This window comes from Scyliorhinus torazame, chromosome 13 (genome assembly GCF_047496885.1).
Source record: "Scyliorhinus torazame isolate Kashiwa2021f chromosome 13, sScyTor2.1, whole genome shotgun sequence".
Classification (NCBI taxonomy): domain Eukaryota; kingdom Metazoa; phylum Chordata; class Chondrichthyes; order Carcharhiniformes; family Scyliorhinidae; genus Scyliorhinus; species Scyliorhinus torazame.
The window spans coordinates 125,888,966-125,915,389 of record NC_092719.1 but is presented as its reverse complement, the minus strand read 5'-3'; the positions used below and the strand labels follow the sequence as shown (position 1 = coordinate 125,915,389).

The 26,424-nt window shown below is 48.0% G+C and overlaps 1 long non-coding RNA gene across 1 annotated transcript; it reads right to left on the bottom strand.

Moving 5' to 3' along the window:
- Positions 1–1,132: 1,132 nt before the first annotated feature.
- Positions 1,133–26,009, bottom strand: LOC140387720 (uncharacterized). The gene is made up of 2 exons (XR_011933975.1): positions 25,896–26,009; positions 1,133–1,558 (listed from the first exon to the last, which is right to left on the bottom strand). It is a non-coding gene; the product is annotated as an uncharacterized lncRNA (long non-coding RNA).
- Between the last annotated feature and the right edge of the window lie 415 nt (positions 26,010–26,424).

The following is a 26,424-nucleotide window of genomic DNA, read 5'->3' as shown; positions in this document are numbered from 1 at the left end:
GCTGTATTGAACGGACGCTTCTGTGCCACGGCCGAGATCGCTGGATGCTGGGCAGTGGAGCAGATCTGCAAAGGGCTGCGCAGTAGCCAAGCTTGCCACACTGTAGACACCGTCGTGATTTTGCCGGACATTGCCACTTTAAATGGGCGTGGCCACAATTCGGACATGTCATGATGCCAACGTCAGTGCGTTCCGTGCGCCATTGCGCATGCGCAGTGTGGTCGAATGACGTACGCACCAGCGCAGTCTTTCTCGCCGTCCCCTCGATCGTGGCGCACATGCGCAGGGGCCCGGGAAAAGCGCACGGAATGGCCACTCTCGTCAATACTTAGGCCCTGCATTTGTGCGATGGCCTGCACCCGTTCCACCTCGTGGGAGGTTAGCTTTGCTGTTTCTGCCACCCTGATGTGGGAGTACCGATTGTTAGCATGTTCGTGGAGAACGCACGTTTCGATAGCGATGGTGAGGGTGAGCTGCTTGTCTTTCAGGAGCTGCTGGCTAAGGGAATTGGAGTGGACCCCGAACACGATCTGATCCCGGATCATGGAATCAGTGGTCGAGTCATAGTTACATGACTGCGCGAGGATGCGGAGATGGGTCAGAAAGGATTGAAAAGTTTCATCCTTACCCTGAAGCCTCTGCTGGAAAACGTACCATTGCTCTCATTCACCTCAATGTCGCAGTGGCTGTCGAACTTCAGTAGGACTGTTTTAAATTTTGTCTTGTCTTCGCCTTCAGCGAATGTAAGGGAGTTGTAGATGTGGATGGCGTGGTCCCCGGCTGTGGAGAGGAATAGTGCGATCTTCCTGGCGTCCGATGCGGCCTCGAGGTCGGTGGCTTCTAGATAGAGTTGGAACTTTTGTTTGAAGATCTTCCAATTTGCACCGAGGTTGCAGGCGATGCGGAGCTGCGGAGGAGGGCGGACGTTTTCCAAGTCACCGGATGGCTGTTTGCTGGTCAACGCTGATTCACTCAAGGTAGGTCCATCTGTTTGCTGGTCAACGCTGATTCACTCAAGGTAGGTCCGTCAATTTTCAGCATCACTCACTGGTACCATGATGTGTTGGGTAGGCTGGGTCAATGTGGACTGCACTTGATGCAGTGAAGCGAGGGACAGACCTCCAACACTTGATAAGATGCAACACGATTTTATTTAACATCTAAACTATTATACATGCTCAACTGTGGGTTGACACTGTGCTGACTTGACTGGAGATCTGATACTAGCCTAACCAGACTTACTAGCATGGTGTCTGCACTGACCAGCTCACTAACTCTGACTGTCTCAGAGGCTGGGTCCCGAGAGAGTGAGAAAACTAGTGCCCTCTGGCTTTATAGTGGTTGTGTTCTGTCTGGTGATTGGCTGCTCTGTTCTGTGTGCTTACTGGTCATCCTGTGTGTCAATCACTGCCTGTCTGCACTCCATTGTATACGTAGATGTATATTATGACACTCCCTGGGTTCGGCTTCTCAGAATCACGTTGTCTGTTTGCCTCCAGTGCTGTAATTAGAATTATCGGCAGCTTGCTGTTGCTCCATACCAGGACAAATCGATAAACTGGGAGGAATGAGAGAAAGAGAGAGATATTCAGTTAGCGACCCATCCTGCCACCCTCAATCCCTCCCAACACCCTTGTCCTTGTCCTCCTGTTCTGTGAAGCTGACTATACTACACCATCTCCGGTGGCCAGCACTACCTCTATTCTCTGCTATCCATCACATTTCATCACTTGACCGCCCATGGTCATTGCCTTCGTCCCATCAGAGTCGCCTATGTGCTCACATCCAGTTGTTCCCTCCCTTAATATCAGCAACAGTGGGGGTCATCATTTGTTGGGGCAAATGAGTGCCCATGTTAACCTCGAGGGCTGTTGGATCCTCCAGGACATTTGGTTTCTCGCAGTTGCGAGTCTCCACATGATCCCTCATAATGCCCTGCACTCAATCTTCATCCTGTGCTGGCTCAAGACATACACTGGAGGCTTCCAGCAGTTAACAAAGGATTTTTTGATGAAAGACAAAGGCAGTTCAGTGATAGAAACAACATTATACAACTCTTTACGCTTTGGCTCCCTGGTTCACATTGCCCACTGCTTCCAGAGCCCTGCTCAAACTCCCGATTGGCCACACGCTCCTGGGCAATTGGCCCAATGCTGGTCACATGGGCCCTGGAGCCCACCCCCCTTAAAGGGGCCGCACTACCACACATCCCTTTGCAAAGGTTTTAACCTCTTGCTTTAACTGTGCTGACTGTTGGCTTCAGGGTCAAATTATGATGGTCAGTTAGTTGGATAAACCAGACTCAGGAATGTTAGAGGGCACAACTACTCTCTGAGGCAGGGAAAGACAACACTAATAGGTGCAGATCATAGTCAAGCTTAGTTGTCCCATTTTATAATTACTGTCATACCTTAACACTTATCACTCCTGGGCAGCCACTACAGTATCTCTGAGTGATTGTGCTGCGGTGCTCCCCCCCCCCCCACAATCCCAACCGCCCAGCCTGATCATCACAGTCCTGTCTTCTCTCTCAGGGTCACATCGAGCCAGCCCCTTAGGTTGGTGATCTTCAGCCTCATCACTTCCTTCCCCCACTTCATGGGCCCCATGATTCAATTAAATGAACCATGAAAGCAGGTTATGTAGCTGCTGAGATTCAGTGGTCAATAACAATGTGGGGGGTCATCTCACATGTACACACATGCACCAACGCAAACATGCAACCTATCACACTCACACAGGTTTCCTCATGAACATGTATGTGCATGTACACATGCAAAACACTAGTTATTATTTTTAAGTAAATATATAAGTACAAGTTGCTAATTCAATTATTTAAGTGATTTTTCATATAATATTTCTAACCCGGGAGTCCAACATTCGCTTTTATTCAAATTTTTCTTTTCTCCCATATTAATGGGAAGTGGGGCTTTCAAGGTTATAATATACATGGCTATGGTTTCATCAGCAGTCACAGGAAGGCAGTAAACAATACAGCACATCTGCACCCATTGCTCTTAGATACTGTTTAAAAAACTACCAATCAGAAATTAGACAAATTAGTTCACTGCAATCATCATTCCCTCGAGTTTCCTTTGTGGGACTGTTTGATCTTTGCAAAAACCAATAACGTTTTGTTTTTTTACTGGAAATCTGAAAACACAAGCATTTGCTAAAATAATGAACTCTAAAGGTTCACTGTTGAAAACAAAATCAATTTAATGCATAAAAGTCAAGTAACACGCACACGATTAACTACAATTTATCATAAATATTCAACTACATTAAAAAAGTATAATGAACATGGTTACTTATACTCTAAACCTAACTTCCTGACTCAAATTTCCTTCTACATCCATTTCATTTACATCCTCCAAATAAATTCAAGTCAGCTACCATAAAAAGGAAAATTAACCAGTGCATCTGAGCACTGTTTGAAAGATTCTTATAGGAGCTAAATTTTGTGGGCCATCTGCTTACTTCTGATAGGTTGCCCCGTCAGATGTTCTCCAGCTGACTTCCAGTTCAAAACAGGCATAGCTAATGTCTTAAGCATAGCCATCCAGGGGTAGAATTCCCCTGGTTCTAATATTCTTTACATCTGGGGCGGATTTCTCCATTTCTGAGACTCTGGGCGTTAATCTTCGGCCGCGTTGGGCTCTCGCTTGAGTGCAACACAGCCGGTAAATGCCGAGAAAGCCATCCAGTGAGCCTCCAGGTGGGCTCTGTTTTTCCCGAGATTGTCTAGAGACTTGCGAGTTGTCGGTGTTGGAACTCCGCCCCGAATAGGCGTGACTGAATGACGCACATGGACGTAGGTCGTAAACCTACCTGCGCGGGATCCACCGGCCTCCCTCGATTCCCCGGCCTCCAGAGGGAGGCTGCAGCTGGGTTCCGATCAGTGCTTGTCCACACAAACGTGGACCAAGACGGCACCTGACGTGCCACCCAAGCCACTGGGATCCCAGGGTGGTCAGGGTAAGTGCAGAGTGACTCCCTGGCCCTTTTTCTGGACCGTGGGAACCTTGACACTGCCCAGCTGGCACCTTGGCACTGCCACCCTGGCACTGCCAAGGTGCCTGGATGGCACTGCCAAGCCGGCAGGAGCACTGCCTGGGTGCCAAGGTGGCAGTGGAACGGTGTCCGGGTGCCAAGATGTTATTGCCAAGTGTCAGGGGGCGAGGGTGGGTCATGCCCATAAAATGAGAGTGGAGGGGGGTTTTGAAGGGTGGAGGAGTGCAGGGCTGATAGGTGCCTCCGGGATGTTGGGTGGGTGATGGGTGGGGGTCCTGGAAAGGAGGAGCTGCTCTAAGGGAGTGTGAGGGCACTGATGAGGGGTGACCCCCAGGGATCCCATAGTGGAGTGTCCTCACTTGAGGGGTGTGGAGTAGTGTCCATGTATATGGGGGGTAACATTGCCCATGGGTGAAGTATGTGGAGGACCCACAAGCTTACTTAGAGATCGGGGCACTCTTTCAAAATGGTGGCCCAATCTCTGAGTTCAGCTCCCCAGTGCCCCCAAAAAATCCTAAGGCTGCGATTCTCCAGGAAAATTTCCAAGTGCTCTAGCGAGCGGGAATTGCTTCGCATTTCCCAGAGGCCGACCCAGCTATGCCGGGAACACTATTCAATGTTAATTGGTCCACTTAACGGGGCCTCACATGCTTCCCGCCCGAATGCCGACTTGCCAGCTGATTCACCGGGACCGCACTCGCCAGCCCCCCCCCCCCCCCCCGCTAACGACATCGAGCAGCACTTAAGCTGCCCCTGCTCCGCCAACTCCAGCCAGCTCACAATAATGGCGGCGAGGAGACCGGCCCCAAGATTTGGGATGCCGACCTGAAGAGACTCCTGGACGCGGTGGAGGCCAGGAGGGATGTCCTGTACCCCGCGGGTCCGGGAGAGTGAGCCATAAGACAGCCAGTGCTTCCTGGGGTGAGATGGTGGCAGCAGTCAGCTCTGGCAGTGTGACCAGGAGGACTGGCCTCCAGTGTCGGTCGGAGAAGGTCAACAACCTACACCAGGCAGCCCGAGTAAGTAGACACCAATGTCCCGCCCCCTAACCCCCCAAGGGAGTACCCTCCCAGGTGACTCCCAAACCTCCCCTCCATCCCCCTCCTCCTTCAGCACTCCTTCCACCCACCCATGCCAACCTCCACCCCAACCCCCCCTTCACACCACACCCTCCTACAACTGTGAACCACGCGTGTGGCTAACAATGCCCTCTCTGTGTCCTTCCAGTATAAGCTCTCCCATAATCGGCGGGAGAGGGCCCAGACTGGCGGTGGGGTGCGGGACTTGAAAATCCTCACCTCCTTCGAGGAGCATTCCCTGGAGGTGACTGGGGTGGCCGAGGACAGGGAGGTCACCAACGGGGAGGCTGGCGGATGCTGCAGAAGTGAGGAACCACTGGGATCCACCCGGGGGACCTGGCAACATGAGCAGTGATTGCCTTACTGCCTGATCCATCCCTCCCACTGACCACATGTCCATTTTCTCGCAGGTCCAGCAGCCGTTGGTGCCGGCCGCTCCCAGGCAGCCCCCTTTCCTGACTCTGGGGAGAGCATCTCTGAGGACAGCTCCGAGGATGCAACTGTTAGTCCCGGCACAGCTGTCATCTCCACCCTCCATCAATGCAGATACACACAACTCAGTGGGAAATGTTATTGGTCAGGCTTTGGGGGCACAATCTGGTGAGCACCACACCGCTGATGATGCACATCTCGTGGAGGCAGGAACCCCCAGGTGAGACAGCAGTTGGAGATCTGCTGGATCCCTGGACCCAGCTGGGTCCAAGCCTGATGCTGAGCCTCTGGAACAGAGTTACCTGGGGCTGATGGGGACGATAGGGCCCAACCTGAATGTTCAGAGAGAGATGTCAGCATCACTCCAGCAGATCCATAGCGATTGGAGAAGTCCCAGAGGCTACGGGTGCAGGAGGTGGTGCTGGCAATGAATGGCACCGAGTCCAACACTGCTAAGGTGGTGAACGCAATGGAGAGCCTGGTGTACTACGTCGGCACCATGAGTGAAGTCGATGACGGCCATGGCTAAGGGTCCCGGCAGAATGTCTGCCTCATTGGGGGATGTCAGCCAATACCAGGCCGACCTTGATAGGGTTCTGTGGGACGTGTCCCACTCTCAGATGGAAATGGCCGAGGCACTGCAGAGCTTGTCCCAGTCACTGAGGAGCATCTCTGAGGGCATCACCATCATGGTGCAGACCATGCGGACCCGTCAGGACTAGCAGAGCCAGATCATTCAGGGGCAGCCGGGACATGAACCAGCTGCCCCACTGTCCCAAGGTGAACCCCAGGCCCTATGAGCACGAACCGGGAGGAGGGGATGCTGGGTGGCCTCTGATGAATTCACATCTCGCAACCAGCACACAGGACAGGGAGGCATGGCTGTGCATGTGCTGCCGACAAGTTAGTGGGGGCCCTCCGGCCGCAGAGCCTCCAGAGGACACCTGTCAGGTGCATCGAGGACCATGGGATGAGGTAAGCAGCTGGCTGTCTCCACCTCAGATCTGCAGACTGGAGAACACCTAGGCATAGTGGTAGATCTAGGAGGGCCATGCACGTTGAGGATTACTGAGTGCACCGGGGTAGAGGGAGGGGGTGGGGGGTAGGTAGGGGATGTAGAAGGGGTGTGATTGGGGACTCGGGGGATTGGGGGGGAGGCACTATCGAGAATGGGGTATTGTATAGCACATTAAACAACTTTTTGCACAACAATTATGATGCCTCTGTCACTTTCTTCCCCAATGCGGGTTGACCTCTGGACTCTTTGTTCATCTCTCCAGGCTACCCCTCCACGTGGCACCCAGCCTCCGGCCGTGGAAATGTCCCCGGAGTCGTGTCCCATCCCCTGGGTCCTGACGGAGTCCCTGTTCGTGCACTCAGATCCTGCACGGACCAACTGACGGGCGTGTTCACGGACATCTTCAACCTCTCCCTACTCCGTTCCAAGGTTCCCAAGAAGTCCACCAAGTGCCAAGGAAGAACCAGGCAACATGCCTCAATGACTACCGTCCAGTGGCCTTGACATTTATCATTTTGACATGCTTCGAGAGGTTGGCCATGAGACACATCAACTCCATACTCTCAGAATGCCTTGACCCACTGCAATTCGCAGACCCCTGCAACCGATCCACAGCTGACACTATCTCCCTGGCCCTACACTCATCCCTGGAGCATCTCGATAACAAGGACTCCATACGTCAGACTCCTATTCATTGACGGCAGCTACTCCTTCAACACCATAATCCCAGCCAAGCTCATATCAAAACTCCAAAATCTAGGACTTGGCTCCTACCTCTACAACTGGATCCTCAGACCACAATCTCAGACTCCCTGACCCACAGACCACAATCAGTAAGGATAAAGAATGACACCTCCTCCGCAAGGCTGCGTACTTAGCCCCCTACTACACTCCCTATACACACATGACTGTGTGGCAAACTTTGGCTCCAACTCCATCAACAAGTTTGCTGATGATGCGACTGTAGTGGGTCGGATCTCAAACAATGATGAGTCAGAGTACAGGAGGGAGATAGAGAACCTAGTGGCGTGGTGTAACAACAACAATCTCTCCCTCAACATCAGAAAAACTAAGGAGCTGGTCATTGACTTCAGGAAGTAAAGTATCGTCCACACCCCTACATCAATGGTGCCGAGGTGGAGATTGTTGACAGCTTCAAATTCCTAGGTGTGCACATCACCAACAAACTGTCATGGTCTACCCAAGGTGACGCTAAGACCAAGAAAGCACAACAGCGCCTATACATCCTCAGGAAACTAAGGAAATTTGGCATGTCGACTTTGGCTCTTACCAATTTTTTCAGATGCACAACAGAAAGCATCCTATCTGGCTATCGCAGCCTGGTATGGCAACTGCTCAGCCCAAGACCGTAAGAAACTACGAAGAGTCGTGAACACAGCCCAGTCCATCACGCAAACCTGTCTCTCATCCATTGACTCCATCTACACCTCCCACTGCCTTGGGAAAGTGAGCAGCATAATCAAAGTCCCCTCCCACCCGGTTTATTCTGTCTTCCAACCTCTTCCATTGGGCAGGGGATACACAAGTCTGAGAACACACACTAACAGATTCAAAAACAGCTTCTTCCCCGCTGTTACCAGACTCCTGAATGGACTGAACGGATCTCTCCATGCATCTTCTCTACTGGATAGTACTACACTCTGTATACTTCGCCCGATGTCTGTGTCTATTTATTTACATTGTGTATTTATGCACGTCCTAAGATTTTCATGTATAGACTTCTATCTGGACTGTACGCAGAACAATACTTTTCACTGTACCTCGGTACACGTGACAATAAAGCCAAATCCCAATGTCCCATTCTTACCACCAGCCATTGGTGTGTTTGGAAGGATTTTCAGGTTGGCACTGAACCTGTTTGACTGCGTTATGAACCCACCTTCCTTGGTCATCACGTCTTGGGGGGACTCGAACCCAGAGCTTCTAGTTCACAGGCAGGGACGCTACCTAGTGTGTCACAGGACTTTCTAAAATGTATTACACCCATAATCTACAACTTGCATTTATATAGTGCCTTTAATGTGGTAAATTGCCTCAATTTGCTTCACAAGAGTGTCCACAAACATGAAAATAGGTACCAAGAAGGTGATGTTAGGTCAGGTTGCCAAAGGTTTTGTTAAAGAAATAGGTTTTGGGAAGTGTCAAAGACCTCTGATCAACAGCTGCAGCAATGCACATGTGATGTTACAGCTCCAAATGTCCATCCAGCATTTGATTATCAAAGTGAAATAAACTGTATATGCTGCGTTTCCAAATAATAATAGTCAGAATTGTCAATGGTGCCCATGAATTGCATGCTGACTTCTAGTACTCAACTGTTTCTTTGAAGATCTGAGTCACCAACTTCCTGCCTGCAGTAGAGAATGATTTAAAAAGAGCTTTCTGACTGTAATTGGAGTGTTTGACGCACAGGTTTGTACATGCGTTGTATATCTTAACATCCAGACAATAGAGACAGTGAACCAACAGAGTGCAAAGCCTTGAAAGTGAATAAATAATTAGTCATAATGTTTCTGCATTGCTTGTAGAGCTGCCCATTCCGTCAGATCATTAAGTCTTGTTAATTGTGCTCTCTGGACACATCAATTGCAATAGTAACTTTGCTGTCAGGCACTACCACGGTGCCATGTCATGGAATCTCCTCAAAGCTCTCCATATCTTTTTGCAGGGCCGCCCTTGAAAACTATCTTTTTGACCATGCTTTAGATCCCCCCAGCACCTCCACCCCCCTCACAAGGGTATATTTTATTGGATCCCCAGCATTGCATTTAGACTAACTTCCCCCTGTACAATGCGCTGGACTGGGAACTATCCGATAAAGCAAATTAAATCATTAGCTTGTGACGTTTCTGCCAGTTTTACCTTCATAACTCTGAATGAAAAGGAAAAAACACGCGTCTAACTATTGGGAATGACCAAGCCCTGCACGGAACCCCCCCCACCACCACCGCATTGCTGCAACCCCCCTCCACCAGGGGACCCCTCCTACCATGCCTCCCCAGAGGACACAACACCTCCCCCACCCAACCAGCTGGTCATTGCCACTCCGAGGAAGTCATAGGCATTTATTTTTGGCTCTGTGCCTATTCTGATTCTGACTAGCCTTGTGGACATTTTACTCTGTGAAAGATGCTATACAAATGCAAATTGTTGTTGTTTTGCAGCTGCCATTTATATTTCATCGAGATTGATAATGATTCTTCAGAGAGCACAGAATTCACATCGCCGATTCGGCTGCAACATGTTTGGTTGCATTCTGAATCTTCATGCAGATTTAATAATTTTCATTGTCACAAGTAAGCTTATATTAATACTGTAATGAAGTTACTGTAAAATGCTCCTAGTTGCCACATTCTGGAGCCTGTTCGGGTACAGAGAGGGAGAATTCAGAATGTTCAAATTATCTAAAAGCACGTCTTTCGGGACTTGTGTGAGGAAACCAGAGCACCTGGAGGAAACCCACGCAGACACAGGGATAACGTGCAGACTCCATACAGACAGTGACCTAAGCCTGGAATCGAACCTGGGACCGTGGGGCTGTGAAGCAACTGTGCTAGCCACTATGCTACTGTGCCGCCTTACCTTCACTGCCAAAGCAAGATCATTCTGGTTAGCTGAGCTGCAGGTGTTGATGGTCTGAACCAAGCAAAACGACCTAACCCCTCACTTGGAAAGCACAGCAAGTCTCGTGAAAACAAAATGTATTGTTTTGTGTTGAAACTGTACAGCTGGTCCATGCTTCACTCCTGACAGTTATCGTTGGCAATTCTGAGCTGCAATGATTGGAAATAAAGCTTTCCTATAAGCCAGGGCATTGATGGCAAAACTAGAGGCCAACTGATGACTGTGGACAGTAAAATAGCAGAGTGGATCGATCACCAATTATAGAAGCTGCCTGATTTTCATTTTGCACTGATTGAGTGTTTAACATTGTTACAAGTGTCAATGCTCAGACTTTTGTTGCTCAATGCTGTTGCAATACTCAGTTTATGCCACGAGGGGTGATAGAGTCTGCAAATTTTACTGATGCACACTCTGCAATAAAAGATAGAAAAATGAACTCACAGCCTTTACCTAAAAGAATCAATGGGACGCTCAAATTAAAAACGGAGATCCAAATGCAGATTTTACCCTGAACCCCATAAAAATTTTATTGTAAACTTTAATGGTTCTCCCCCCACCCCGCCTCCTCCTTGTTCTAAAAGGAGAGAGGGAGGCTGTTAGATAATAGTTTGTAGCTTAGAAACAGCAGAGCCTCAGCAGTGTGCATCATCTTGACCAGTATGTCGTGTTGGGTGCTCTGCTACACAGACGAACCAACATGGTTGCGGATGGTACAACTCAGTTTTATTACTAACAGTATTTACAGTGGTAAACTGGTTACTGTGGTTCGTTCATTACCCTTGAATCTGTGGACCTATCCCTAACACTATCTTGGAGTGGCACTCAGCACATGGTGGATGTTTGAGTGGCTTGCTGTGAGCTCTGTGCCCTGAGCTGTCTCCTGCTGGAATGAGCGGGAAGTGTTGTGTTCCCCGTTTTATAGTGTGTATGCTCTTGCCTGTGATTGGCTGTGGTGTGTTCCCCGTTTTATAGTGTGTATGCTCTTGCCTGTGATTGGCTGTGGTGTTGTGTGTATTGATTGGTCCGTTGATCTGTCCATCAGTATGTATGCATGTATGTTTGCACCATGATGTTTACCTGAATATCATGACACAGTAAAGATGGCAGGATCTCTGAGAAAGCTTGCAATGTGTGCGTTATGCAAGATGTGGGAGATTTTGGATCCTCAATGTGGCATTATAGGAAATGTAAATACGACAAAGGGTTAATGTAATGATGTAGATAACTACTAGATGGAACTAGTTACAGAAGTATATAAAGCAGTGACTCACAGATCTCTGGAGATTGCTGAAGAGAGCAGTGATAGAGAGTGCAGTACATTATTAGATAGAGAGCTGTGATTAGTGTAGTTGAGTATAGATTATAGATTAGCTTATTGTTTACTTTAGGAGTAAGTGGCCAAACTTAATTTAAATAGTGTAAACAAATGCTAGCTTTGTTTATGAACTTAGCTTTTGTGGTCTTTGTGAACACCACAACATTCATCCTGAGAACAAGAATCACAAAGAACACCATACTCAAGACAGCCAGGACAGATATATCTGCAAGAAGTGCCAGGGCGCAGCAGTCCTCGAACATTGTGGCTTATTTGGAGCAGTGACTCGCTTAACTGCGCACCATACAAGAGGGAGAGAGGTTTCTGGAACAATCGTAGCAGAGGGTGATCTCTCCATATTATGATAGGCAGGTAAGAGTATAGGGATAGCAGGAGAGTGAGTGAACATTTATCAAAAGGAAAAGAGATGGCAGGTCTAGGAAACCAAGGACTCCTTGGAGTTGTCTAACAGGTATGAAACTTTCGATGCCCATGATGTGAGCAACACGACTGAGTCAGGGGTAGATGACTCGAGGGAAAACCATAGTACCCTAGTGCCCGAGGCTACTCTGAGAAAAGAGAGGGTGGCTGGTAGGCAGATTAGAAGAGGTGGTAGTAGTGGGTGACTCAATAGATTGAGGGATAGACTGTCTAGTTTGCAGCCGAGATTGTGAGTCCCATATGGTCTGTTGCCTTCTGGGTGCAAGGGTCCGGGACATAATGGATCACCTGGGAAAACCTCTGGAAAGGGAGGGTGAAGAACTAGAGGTTGTGGTTGATGTGGAAACCAACAACACAGGGAGGACAACTTGGAGATCTTGCCTCCAGTTTCAGGAGTTAGGGAGTAGGTTGAAACACAGAATCTCCAGGGTAATAATCTCTGAAATACTACCTGTGCCACGAGCTTCACCATTTAGGTAAAGGCAGATCAAGGAGGTAAATGTGTGGCTTGAGGGATGGTGTACAAGGGAGGGGTTTAGATTTCTGGGACATTGGGATCACTTTTGGGAAAGAGAACAGCTGTTCAGAAGAGATGACCTTCTAATATCCTGGCTGAGATGGTAAATAGTGGGTGTAGTTTTAAACTTGTAAGGCAGGGGGATGGGTTGACAAATGGGCATGGTTTTAGAAGTACCAATGAGGGTAAAAGAGAGAAGATGGGGAAAAAGGGAAAAGGAAGTGGGGGAAGGTTTGAATGTTGACAATGAACAAAGAAACGGTCACCTCCCAAAGGGCAAAAAGAGATAAAGGCTGGGTTAAATGGTATGTATGTAAATGCATGGAGTATAGTGAACAAAATTGGGAACTGGAAATAGAAATTGCTCTGGGGCATATGACATAGTAGCATTGACAGAAACGTGGTTCAAGCTAGAACAGGACTGGATACTTAGCATCCCGGGTTATAAGGTTTTTAATAGAAACAGGATGGGTAAAAGGGAGGAGTTGTAATCTTGGTCAAAGATAGTATCATCGCCCTTGAATGAGATGCAGTTCCTGAATTAGAATCTGTGGTTGGAGGTGAGAAACAGGAAGCGAGCAGTTACCTTCTTGGGTATTTATTATAGGCCTCCAAAGAGTGGGGAGGAAGTAGAAGAGAGCATTTGTAGGTAGATGGAAATCTGCAGAATAAGTAGGGTTGGGATAGTTGGGGATTTCAATTACCCTAAGGTAGACTGGGAAATGGGCAGAGTGTGGGGCATGGAGGGAAAGAAATTCAGGAGATTTTTTTGGAACAGTACATTCCAGTTCTACCAGGGAGTAAGCTGTGCTGGATCTGATCCTAAGAAATGAAACAGGTCTGGTGGAGAACAACAGAGTGGGGGAGCAGTTGGGAAATAGCAATCATAATATAATAAAGTTCAATATTAAGTTGGAAAAGGATAAAAAATTAGTCATGCATTAAGATTCCAGACTGGAAAAGGAATAACTTTAGGGGTCCAAAAGTTGAACTGGAGCAGGTTGATTGGAAACGCATTTTGGTGGATAAAACAGTGGATGGAAAATGGGAGACTTTCAAAGGAGAGATGAACAGGGTGCAAGCTAGGTACATGCCCATGAGAAATAAAGATGGGGTATCCAAAGTTGGAGAACCCTGGATGACTGAGGTATTGATGAGAAAATAAGGAAGAAAAAAGAGGCATATGATATGTGCTGGAATAATAACAGCAATAGAAATCAAGAAGAGTACCCCAAATGCAAAGAGGGGCGAAGGCTGGAATAAGGAAGACTAAGAGGAAGCATGAGGAAAGGATTGCAGGTTGTGCTAAAACAAATAGTAAAGTGTTATTCAAACATATTAATAGCAAAAGATTAGTGAAGGATAGATAGGAGCCCATAAGGGACAAGCAGGATAAGCTGTTCACTAAAGCAGAGGGTATGGCAGAGACACTAAATGAGTACCTTGCTTCTGTCTTTACCAAAATAGAAGATGGTGACAATGGCCCAGTTGAAAATGTGGGTGTTGAGCAACTGGGCAGTATAGTGATGGATAAAGAAGAATTGCAAAAAAGGCTGACAGCACTTCATGTAGAGAAGACACCAGGCCCGAATGGGATGCATCCTAGATTGCTGAGAGTTAAGGGAGTTAATTGAGGAGCCATTGACAGAAATTTCCCAGGTCTCTTTGAACACAGGATTAGTCCCAGGGCACTGGAAAATTGCAAATATGACGCCGTTGTTTAAGAAAGGGGCAAAGGATAACGCAGTGGGAAAACTGGTGTGGGATAAGATATGTACACTTAGAGAAAAATAAGTTAATGTTAGACAGTCAGGATGGCATTGTCAAGGGCAGGTAGTGTCTGACAAATTTAATTGAGTTTTTTGACAAGGTGATACAGGCAGTAGATGAGGGTAGTTTTGTGGATGTTGTATATTTGGACTTTCAGAAGGCATTTGATACAGTGCCACTTAGAATCATAGAATCACTACAGTGTGGAAGGAGGCCATTCAGCCCATTGAGTCTGCACCGACCCTCCAAAAGAGCTCCCTACCTGGCCACGCCTCTATAACCGGCACAAGCGGTTGGGTGGCACGGTAGCACAGTGGTTATCACTGTTGCTTCACAGCGCCAGGGTCCCAGGTTCGATTCCCGGCTTGGGTCACATTCTGTGCGGAGTCTGCACATTTCCTCCCTCAAGTCCTGAAAGATGTATTTTGTAGGTGGATTGCACATTCTGAATTCTCCCTCTGTGTACCCGAACAAGCGCCGGAGTGTGGCAACTAGGGCTACGGAGATAGGGCTGGGGAATGGGACTAGCTCAGTAGCTCTTTTGTGAGCTGGTACAGCCATGATGGGCCAAATGACATCCTTCTGTGGTGTAAAATTCTGTGATTCCTATTTCCAGTTTCCATTTGCAATCACATTCAGTGTTATGATATGTGGCAAATCTCCCCTTAATACATTTCAATTGCCAGATAGCACATTGAATTCCATTTGGAGAGTAACACTGTTGCATTGATATTGTTTCATTAAAATAAAATGCTGTGCTAAAATCCTGCAATCCTAAAAAAACAGATTTTGTTCAATTAATTACTTGTTCATTTTCTGTGAATTTACCTAAAATGATTGCATGTCATTTGTAAAACAATTACAAATTGTGTTTATATAGCACTTCTACAATAGAAAAATGCCCCATGCCAGGTTAAGTTATGAATAAGCCTGAACTTTCACAGCTAACCTTGCTGTGCCCCATAATGCTGAATATGTTATCAGACCCACTCGTCTGCAGAACTTAAATAAGTTACTTTCTTCATCCTCCAATTCTGATGTAGTGGTCACATGGGGCGTTTTGATATGACTTTCTTGTTGCTGACTCACTGAGAATTAAATTTGTTAGCTCTCAAAAATGGCAACAGAGTTCAATTGATTTGTGTCCATTCAATGTTACCAAGGCAGCACACCAACTTCGTCAACTGCATGTAGCCGGCACTCCCCGTAATGTTCACATGTCAGCAGCGGGCCTAATATCATGATTGCTGAGCAGTGCTGAAAGCGAGCCTGCACTAGTTGAAGTTAGACTGCCTCTCTTAAAAGGTAGATGCGTTGTGGTTGGAATAGGTCAATGGCGGGAAACTGAGACTAACGAGTGGGCCGCATGAGTGGCCCTCCTTCATCTCAGTGGGCCACAAGATTGAAATCAGACTTGGTGACTAACCATGACTCCATGAACTTGGGTAGGATGCTTTTTCCAAGAGCCGGTGCAGACATGTTGGGCCGAATGGCCTCCTTCTGCACTGTAAATTCTATGAGATTAAATGTATTTAATACATGCCAAGTATTTCACAATGAGTTACAGAAAATGCTTAATCATTTACATATTAATAGAGCTCACATCAAGTTCAAATCATAAAAACAAAAGAAACATTTACACTTTGGATGCACGGCTCTCACAGTTAATGTTGTGAGTAACCAGCATGCACCCCACTTCACTTGACCTTGTTTTATGTGCACATCGCTTCAGTCATAACAGTCGGAAAAAAAATAATGTGGATGGAATTCGGCGGAACGTGATAAATCCGCATGTGGGCAACGGTCAACAAAATGTCTTGTGGGGCAGCACAGTGGCACAGTGGTTAGCACTGCGGTCTCACGGTGCCAAAGTCCCAGGTTCGATTCTGGCTCTGGGTCACTGTCCATGTGGAGTTTGCACATTCTCCCCGTGTTTGCGTGGCTTTCGCCCCCACAACAAAGATGTGCAAGGTAGGTGGATTGAACATGCTAAAATTGCCCCTTAATTGGAAAAAATAAATAATTGGATGCGCTAAAAAAAAATTATTTTTAAAATCTCTCATGGGCTGCACTCATAACCCACATGTGGACCCTGGCTGCAGGTTACCCACCACTGGAATAGATGTTTGGAAATATTCGACAAGTACATTCGATCTGAGAAAGAGTGACGAATGGCTGAAATGTAAAAAGGGAATGCACAGAGGTTTGTGGAAGCTGCACTGGAGGTCTTGGTCAAAGAAACAGTAAGACGCAGATAAGTCCCATACCTGTCCTCAGTGGGAGTAGGTGGGAGGTGGGGCAGGAGGCCTTCAAGCCACAATACTCAAAATGTTATGGCAGAAATAGCTGATAGTTATTTCCAAGGACATGAATGCAGTGCAGGAAAAAGCTTAATGATCTTACATAAGTGATCAAGGTCAACCTATGAATCTTCAAATGCCACATCTGGCCAACTGCAAAACTAGCCTCCTCCATTGAACAATTTCTTTTTTTTGTAAATTTAGAGTACTCAATTCATTTTTTTTTTCAATTAAGGGGCAATTTAGCGAGTCCAATCCACCTAGCCTGCACATCTTTGCGAAACCCATGCAAACACAGGGAGAATGTGCAAACTCCACACGGATAGTGACCCAGAGCCGGGATTGAACCTGGGACCTCGGCGCCGTGAGGCATCAGGGCTAACCCCTGCCTCACCGTGCTGCCCAAAATGTAGACTCCATTGAACAATTAACGATACTCACACCACTCACCAACTACAAATTTTTATCAATCAGAAATCATACCGAACATTCATATACTTCACTTCACCCTCACACACTGAGCACTGCTGAAAGTCTCTTATCCTTTATAATTTTGCAAAATCCACCAGCTATTCAGCCTTGATTGCCACATCGCCCCAACATATTGTATGATACTCACGGACACACTTGACTCTTTTAGTGGAAAATGTTGCCTGAGGCAGCAAAGGCAAACTGGCAGGAAACCTGCATGCTTGCATGTTCTAATCTCTATGAGGGAGAAGGTGGTGTAGAGAATGGAAAGTGCCATTGTGGAGGCTGTGATCACTGGCAGAACTGAATCCTTTGCAGGTGACCATATCCTCCTACCCTTGTGGATAGAAAGCATCTCTCGTCCTCTGCACCTTCTTGACCGAGGCCTCCTTCATCGGAAGGTCTAACAGCCAATGATCTTCCACGTTGTGCTATTTTCCTAACTTTCCAAGGGCAGAATCAGCTTCACAGCATTTCCAGCCACAATGTATCCCTTTTAGAAGGTGCCGGATCACTTTAACTGGTGCTAGCTTTTCACAACTATTCCACATCACGGGTTTAGCGCTGGCTGTACACTAGTAACACGAATACAGAGGATATACAGCACAGAAACAGACCAATCGACTCAAGAAGTCCAGGCTACTGTTTATGCTGCACTCAATTCTCCTTCCATTTTTTCATCTAAATCTATCATCCTAACTACACTTTTCCTTCTTCATCATATGCTTATCTATTTTCCCTTTAAATGCATCCATATCATTCAACCACTCTCTGCACGAGCAAGTGTCACATTCTCATCACTCTGAATTTCCAATTGGACTTCTCGGTGACTATCTTCTATTGACGGCCTCCAGATAAGCTCTTCCCTATGAAAGGAAACATTCCATCTGCATCCGCTCCATCAAAACCTTTCATAATTTTAAAGATATCTATCAGACCAACCCATCAGCCTTTGTTTTTAATATATAAAAAGAAGAGAAGACTGGCTTGACTACCATTTCCTGATACGTTGTAGCCACCTAAATTGGCCAACTCCCGATTTAAAATGGCGAACGGCAAAGGCTGATGGGAAAGTCAGCCAACACAGACAGAAACCAGCAGGTGCAGGTTTGGTGTGTACTTAACTCTGCAAAAGGCCAGACAACATCGATACCAGCAACCATCAGCATAACAATGTAGCAGCCATCTACATACTGATGAGCAATCCCCGGGAACAATAAGTAACATTTGGGACACACAAAGCAAAGCCAGACTCCCTGGCGCCAGCAGGAGCCAACACAAAGGAGATGAACGAACACCTCAAGACCGCCCATCGATCAGGGATGTCAGAGTGTGGGTGGAGCTGAGCTCTACTTCTGCTTATTAGTTTGTTCCCCCCCCCCACCTCGCCGCCCCGCACCCCCCCGCGCGTGCCGCCGCCCCCCCCCCCCACAAGACCTCCTAAATAGGGAGACACACCAAGGGACCCCATAAATAGGGAGTTACCCCCACCCCCAGGATTCCCTAAATAGGGAGAGTCATCCCAAGGACCTCTAAATAGCGAGCCTCCCCCACCCGAGACCACCTAAATAGGGAGATGTCCCAAGGGCCTCCTCAATAAGGAGATCTTCCCAGAGACCCCTTAAATAAAGGGCCTCCGTACAGAGGTACACCGCTAGAGACCTCCTAATTAGAATCATAGAATTTACAGTGCAGATGAAGGCCATTCGGCCCATCGAGTCTGAACCGGCTCTTGGAAAGAGCACCCTACCCAAGGTCAACACCTCCACCCGATCCCCATAACCCAGTAACCCCACCCAACACTAAGGGCAATTTTGGACACTAAGGGCAATTTATCATGGCCAATCCGCCTAACCTGCACATCTTTGGACTGTGGGAGGAAACCGGCGCACCCGGAGGAAACCCACGCACATGCTGGGAGAACGTGCAGACTCAGCACAGGCAGTGACTTGAGCCAAAAATCGAACCTGGGACCCTGGAGCTGTGAAGCAATTGTGCTAACCACTATGCAATTGTGCTGTCCCTAACTCTAGGGATCTCCCCACAACCCCCAGAAAAGAGCGCCTGTCTGGAAGCTAGAGAGCAGTCCAGACAAGGGCAGTGAAAAAAAAATCACTGTTGTAACACTCACCTGAGCATACACCTACTGGCTCAAACAGAGGAAGCACCACCAAGGAGAGTTAAGTGCTATCAATTTCCAGCTCAGCACTTCAAAATCACTTAAGCCTGAAGGGGGAGATTGGAATGCACTTAACGCTCTTTGGTGTGGACAATGTTTGTAAACTTTGTGGTTACAGCACTTAGAGGTACTCATCCATGAAGGAAGATCAATGAAGCAAGGCCGACACCTGTGTTTGTGCAAGATGTCAATCATAGCTCACTAAGCTACAGGATCTGAGGGATTTAAACACAGATCAATGCTTTTCTCTTTCCAGGAATGGGCATGTGTTGCTTCCACTGTCTGAGCCAGCAGGTTTATGCTCAGGTGAGTGTCACAAGAGTGATTTTTTTTCACTGCCCCTATCTGGACTGCTCACTAGCTTCCAGACAGGGATCTCCTCTGCGGGGTCGGGGGCAGGGGGGGGGGGGTTACTTTATTTAGAGGGTCTCTGGGGTGAGTCATTTTAGTTAGGGGCTCTCTGTTGTGTCCCTTTATTTTGGGGGCCTCTGTGGGTCCCTTTAATTAGTTGGACTCTAGGGGGTCTCTTTAGTTAAGTGGTCCTGAGGGGTCTCTCTATTTAGAGTGTCTTGGGGTGGACATTGGTTTGGGTCTGGTCGGGGAGTGGTGGCAAATGGTGCATTGTGGGGGGGGGCGGGGGAGAGAAAGAGTGTAGGCCTCGGCTAGACTTTGGGGGCAACTCCCTTAAGGGGTTACCCTCTCAACCCACCGTGAAGTCCACCACGTCAGGTACACATTTGGTAATACTTGTTGTGAATCCCATTCACATGACTCCCAGCACAGAGGACCGGAGAATCATGGGGGCCCGCTAGGTGGATGCAAATGGGCATGAAATGAAAATCGCTTGTCACAAGTAGGCTTCAAATGAAGTTACCGTGAAAAGCCCCTCGTCGCCACATTCCGGCACCTGTTCGGGGAGGCTGGTACGAGAATTGAACCATGCTGCTTGTCTGCCTTGGTCTGCTTTTAAAAGCCAGCTCTTTAGCCCTGTGCTAAACCCGCCCCTGGCATGAGGACCCATTTGCATCCATTAGCATCCTCCCGCTGATGCGTGGGTGCCAACCCTGATCCACTCACCAGCGGGGACCAATAACAATTGGTTCAGCGCCTGGTGCGAACCTCGATTTCGATAGGCCGCATGATGCTCCATCCAATCACGATTCTGGCATCACGGGGCGGAGAATCCAGGCCAGTAACTGGACGAATAATCCAGAGGCCTGCAGGCTAGTGATCGGAGGACACTAGTTCAAATCCCACTATGGCAACTGGCTCAATTAAAATTCAATTCATAAATCTGAAATTGGAAGTTTATCTCAGTAAAAGTGACCACAAAATTGTCAATTGTTGTAAAAGCTCACCTGGTTCACTATTGTCCTAGAACGACGGAAATCTGCCATCCTTATTCGGCCTGGCGTACTTGTGACTCCAGATCCACAACAATGTGGCTGACTCTTAACTCCCCTCGGAAATGACCTGGCAAGCCAGTTCAAGAGCAATTAAGAATGGGCAGTATTTGTTGGCATTGCCAATGACACCCATGAAAGTATATAGAAAAAAAGTCCATCATCAAGCTTACCCATTACAATGTGAGGAATTTAAGTATAGAAGAAGGAAACTCACATTCATTGCATCACTGGGCTTGACAAGTGAACCTACCCAAATGTGGCCAGTAGGATTCAACCGATAGAATGGTTGATGGAAAGCACTCAGGGGAAACAGATACAACAACTTCCACCCAAATGTCCTTGTTTGTATAAAAGGTGCTGTTTTGTAGAAAAGGTGCTGGCAAAGACATTGATGAAATCCACCCCAAGATGTCGCTGCAGTTTCTAGAGGTATGTATTGATGTGTTGGGTGTTCTGGATCACAAACAGGTCACCAACACTGGAAGTGGTGCAACTCTATTTTATTATAAGGTTAACTATATTAACATACTTGAACTGTGGGTAAATGCAATACCAGGTTTAACCGTTGACCCTTGCCTAGTCCTAACCATGTGATGCACTCAGCACATGGTGAATGTCTGTGTTGCAGGCTGTGAGCTCTGTGCTCCGAGCTGGCTGCTACTAGAATGAGCGGGAACTCTCCTGTCCCCTGTCTTTATAGTGCGTGTGCTCTCACTGGTGATTGGTCCCACTGCATGTCGGTCCCACTGCATGTCTATCAGTGTGTGTGTGTGTGTGTGTGTGTGTCTGCACCATGATATGCTGGTGTATATTATGACATCCCCCTTTTATATAAAGAATATGTGCCTGCGTGACATTAAATATTGTGTAGTGACTGTACGTGACTATGTTTGTGCGTGTTTTTACATGACTATGTACATGAGGCTAATCTATTTACACGGGAAGGTGCCTGGTGCTGAGAAATAGGGTGTCACACCAACAACGAAATGAACATATACAAACTACTGGAACGATGAAACAGGATAACAGAACAGATCAAAGAGTCCAACATTGTAAAACTCATAAGTCAAGTCTCTGAGGTGGGTGACGAATTCTGGTTGACCGTCTCAAGGGTGGGTCAGGAGCCACCGGCTGAGGAACGGGCTGGGCCACGGCAGAGTGAGGATGCAGCAGAGTATTCGGAATCTCCACATAGTCCAGGTTGGGGACAACAGGAGGGCGTGGCACCGGTGGAGGATCACGTAGCGAGCGTGGAACGAGACGAAGGGCACGCCGATTGCGGCGGCGAATGGAACCATCTGGCAGACGAACCAGGAACGAGCCGGGAGACACCTGCCGAAGAACCACAGCAGTTGCAGACCAGCCACCCTCCGGAAGATAGATGCGGACGTTGTCATCCGGCACCAGAGCAGGGAGATCAGCCGCCCGAGCGTCCTGCGCCGCCTTGTGTTGTGCACGAGACTGTTGCATTCGCTGAAGGACCGGAACGTGGTAGAAGTCTGGAACGTGAATGGACGGCACCGTGGTCCTGAGGGTGCGACCCATGAGCAGCTGGGCAGGCGACAGGCCCATGGAGAGTGGGGCCGAACGATAGGCCAGCAAGGCGAGGCAGAAGTCGGATCCTGCATCGGCAGCCTTGCAGAGGAGCCGTTTGACGATGTGGACGCCCTTTTCCGCTTTGCCATTGGATTGGGGGTGCAGGGGACTGGATGTCACATGCACAAAGTTGTACCTGCTGGCAAAGTTGGACCATTCCTGGCTCTCTAAGCAGGGGCTATTGTTCGCCATCACAGTGAGTGGGATGCCGTGACGAGCAAAGGTCTCCTTGCAGGCACGGATGACCGCCGATGATGTGATGTCGTGCAGGCGTACGACCTCCGGGTAGTTCGAAAAATAGTCTACAATCAGAACATGCGCTCACGCCGAGCGCATGGAACAGGTCAACGCCTACCTTAAACCAAGGGGACGTGACCAACTCATGGGGCTGTAGGGTCTCACTTGGTTGGGCCGGCTGTAACCGCTGACAGGTGGGGCAGTTGAGCACTGTGTTGGCGGTGTCCTCATTGATGCCGGGCCAGTACACAGCCTCTCGGGCCCTCCGTCGGCACTTCTCCACGGCAAGATGGCCCTCGTGTAGCTGTTCCAAAACGAGCTGCCGCATGCTGTGCGTGATCATGATGCGGTCCAGCTTCAGGAGGGCACCATCGACTACTGCCAGATCATCTGATAGTGTAGAACTGCGGGCATTGGCCCTTGAGCCACCCGTCCATCATGTGGCGCATGACACTGTAGTAGGGGGTCAGCCGCAGTCTCGCGGCGAATGTGGATAAGGCGTTCATCTGTGGCCGGCAGATTGGAGGCCGTGAAGGCCACATGGGCGTCAACCTGGCAGATGAACCCCTCTGGGTCACAGGGGGTGTTGACTGCCCTGGACAAAGCGTCGGATATGATCAGGTCCTTGCCCGGGGTGTATAGGAGCTGGAAATCGTACCGCCGGAGTTTAACGGGGACCCATGATGAGGCCTCATCGCGTTGCAGGAGCACCGCCCCAATGCCGGCTTGGCTGGCATCCGTTGAAATTTGTGTTTCCTTTGTGGGGTCAAAAAATGCCAATACCGGGGCCGTGGTAAGCTTGGTCTTAAGCTCCTCCCATTCGCGCTAGTGGGCGGGAAGCCATTGGAAGTCTGTCGTCTTCCTGACCAGGTTCCGGAGAGCTGTGGTATGGGAGGCGAGGTTGGGGGATGAACGTCCCCAGGAAGTTGACCATGCCCAAAAATCGGAGGACCGCCTTCTTATCCGCTGGCTTCTGCATGGCTGTTGCTCCCTGAAGTCCACATCCTGGAAGGCAGACGTGTCCTCTGGAGAGAGAGTGTACTCGCTGAACGAGATTTAGGAGTTTGCACGCCTGGCACAGTCCTTCGAGGAGCCCACGATCTCGAAGGGAAGGATGGCTTTTTGCAAGTTGTGCGTCGCTTCGAGTTGGCATGAACCAGTAGCAGGAATGACGTTGCCATTGTAGTCCACTAGTTCGCAGGTCGACGGAAGAATGTTTGGTTTAACCCCAAGGGTCGGAAAGGCTGACCACGCGAGGAGATTAGCGGAAGCACCAGTGTCCAGGCGGAATCGTATCTGGGATCGGTTGACCTTCAGGGTGGTACACCACTCGTTGTCTGGATCAATGCTGTGCACCGACAGTGGCTGGTGGTTTTGATTCTGTTATAACAGCGACTGGAAAAGGCTCCCTCGGGTCCTCAGTGTCATTGGTCTGCGGGAAGTGGAATCGGACTCGGTTTGGGGGTAGGTAACTGCTTGTTGCAGGGTTCTTCGGAGGTTTATTTCATTTCCTGGTTCAATTTGAGGCATTGTGCTGTCATTCCAGGTGAAGGAAGGTTGTTTTACAGCTTTAAAAGATCTTTTCTTTGATTTGGGATGTTTCCCCTTTAAATGGGCGTGGTCCAGGGCCTCGGACGTCATGACGCACGTGACGTAGCAGGCGTTTGCACATGCGCAGATCGTGATTCCTTTACTGATGGCCGTTTGTGATTGCACATGCACGGCGTCGCGCAACTGCAGTTCCTTTACAAAGATGGCCGCCAGCCACAATTGTTCTGTGCTCCGGGATTACGGCCTCAAGGTGAGTACTGGTGCTTCTCTTACCTTTCCTTGCTGGTTGGAGTGTGTTTTCCTCAGTATTTGCAGAATTTGTCCAGGACTGCCTGGAAGTCGCTCCTGTTTTGCCCCTTGGAGAACTTGAATTTTTAAAAGATTTCTTCTGTTCTGGCACTGGCGATGGTGAGGAGAAGCTCTGTTTTTTCAGGATCGGCCAGGTCTTCTAGTTCGGCTGCCAGCAGGAAGATTTCAAACTTTTGCTGGAATGCCCACCAGTTTTCGCGGATAGCGCCGTGGCACTGGAGCTGCTGCAGAACCCGGATCTTGAACATCTTGCCTGGGTATCGTTGCTGGTTGTCACTGTACGCCGAGGTGTCGGCGATGCGGAGCGGCGGCAGCGGGTTGATGTTCTCCATACTTCAGGATGCCGGAATGCTGATTAGTTGCAGGTGGGTCTCAGAAGTGCTAGTGTGCAACCAATCCTGGTATCATGATGTGTTGGGTGTTCTGGATCACAAACAGGTCACCAACACTGGAAGTGGTGCAACTCTATTTTATTATAAGGTTAACTATATTAACATACTTGAACTGTGGGTAAATGCAATACCAGCTTTAAAACTGTTGACCCTTGCCTAGTCCTAACCAGGTGATGCACTCAGCACATGGTGAATGTCTGTGTTGCAGGCGGTGAGCTGTGTGCTCCGAGCTGGCTGATACTAGAAAGAGCGGGAACTCTCCCGTCCCCTGTCTTTATAGTGAGTGTGCTCTCGCTGGTGATTGGTTCCACTGCATGTCCATCAGTGTGTGTGTGTCTGCACCATGATATACTGGTGTATATTATGACATGTGACACATTTGGATGGTTGGGGGGCATTTGCCTCCGGATGTAGCAGAAAAAATACAATAAAGCTGGAATAGAATAGAATCAGGAGATTTTGATGCACTGAAATATGATCCATAAATCTCCATCCATCTTCGACAGGAGAAAAATTATTGGCCTCTATTTTTGGAAATTAATACTTTGCAAATCTACCTAATGAAATTTTCTTCGTTCGACTCTGGTCAGATCCATTTCCTACCGATATCAAAAATGATGAGTGGAGGTCTGATCTCAACGTTAAAGCATAAAGGTATGTTCAGCAGTAGGGCGTTAATGTATCCATGCATTTGCAAACTGGCACTTTGCAAACCTGATGGAAGCAGCTTTCATTTAGTTTTGCCCTGCATGACGCCTATTCCAGAATCAATTACATTTCCGCAAATGTAGCTCTTGCACAAGAAGTATTAGACGCTAATTATCATTGCTACCATAGCTCATACTGCCCCTATGGGGTTTCTATTCCTCCAATTTATGCAGAAGGAAAATATTAAAGTCTTTGAGATTTAGCATACCCATAGCACAAACCAGAAGATTTGGAAATCATTTCTACATCGAGCCTTTTGATTGTTTTGTTTTTTTCCCCCAAAATCACCTTGCTCTTAATTTTCCTGTTTTATTCTTGGAGTTTTGAACGCTGTAAATTAATACTGAGCAACGAGAAAAATAATGAAAAATGGAACACGGTAAGCGAGAAAGAAAGGCAAATAGCTTGCATAGCTCAAGCATATATTAACATCTCATGTATTTAATTCCGATAAAATACAAAATATTGCACTTAATTCCATGATTCTATGATTCAGGTAGGGAAATTTTGCTCACCGGGAGTATGATTTGATGGTGACACCAGAACATTGTAGTCCTGATGCCCCGTCTGTAACACCCTTCCTGTTCAGCTCCCACCTCGGAGGGTAGGTTCACAGTACTAATACTGCAGAATCCATCCTTGCCTCCACAATCCAGAAATAGTTGGGTCCGAAAAAAATAATCCTTGTCCTTAGAAATAAAGGCATAGAGTATTAAAGTAAAGAGGTTATGTTAAACCTGTGGCAGCCTCTGAACATTTTCTCAGGTCATCTGGCCTGACTGCAGTCGCACCACCCACAGTGATAACCCTATCCTTGCAGGCCCTTCCTCCTGAGGTGGCCAGGCCCAGCCGGGAACTTTCCCAACTCCCGCAACCATCTCCAATCCATTTGAGAGGGAAAGTTATTTTTATTTGGCCAATCATAATGAATATGAACAGAAATAGTTCCTGGAATACCATAGGAAGACTGAATATTTCCCTTGTCCTTTATATTTTCTAAACCAGAGGAAGCAAAAGAAAAGGGAGTCATTTCAGGCTAAGTCA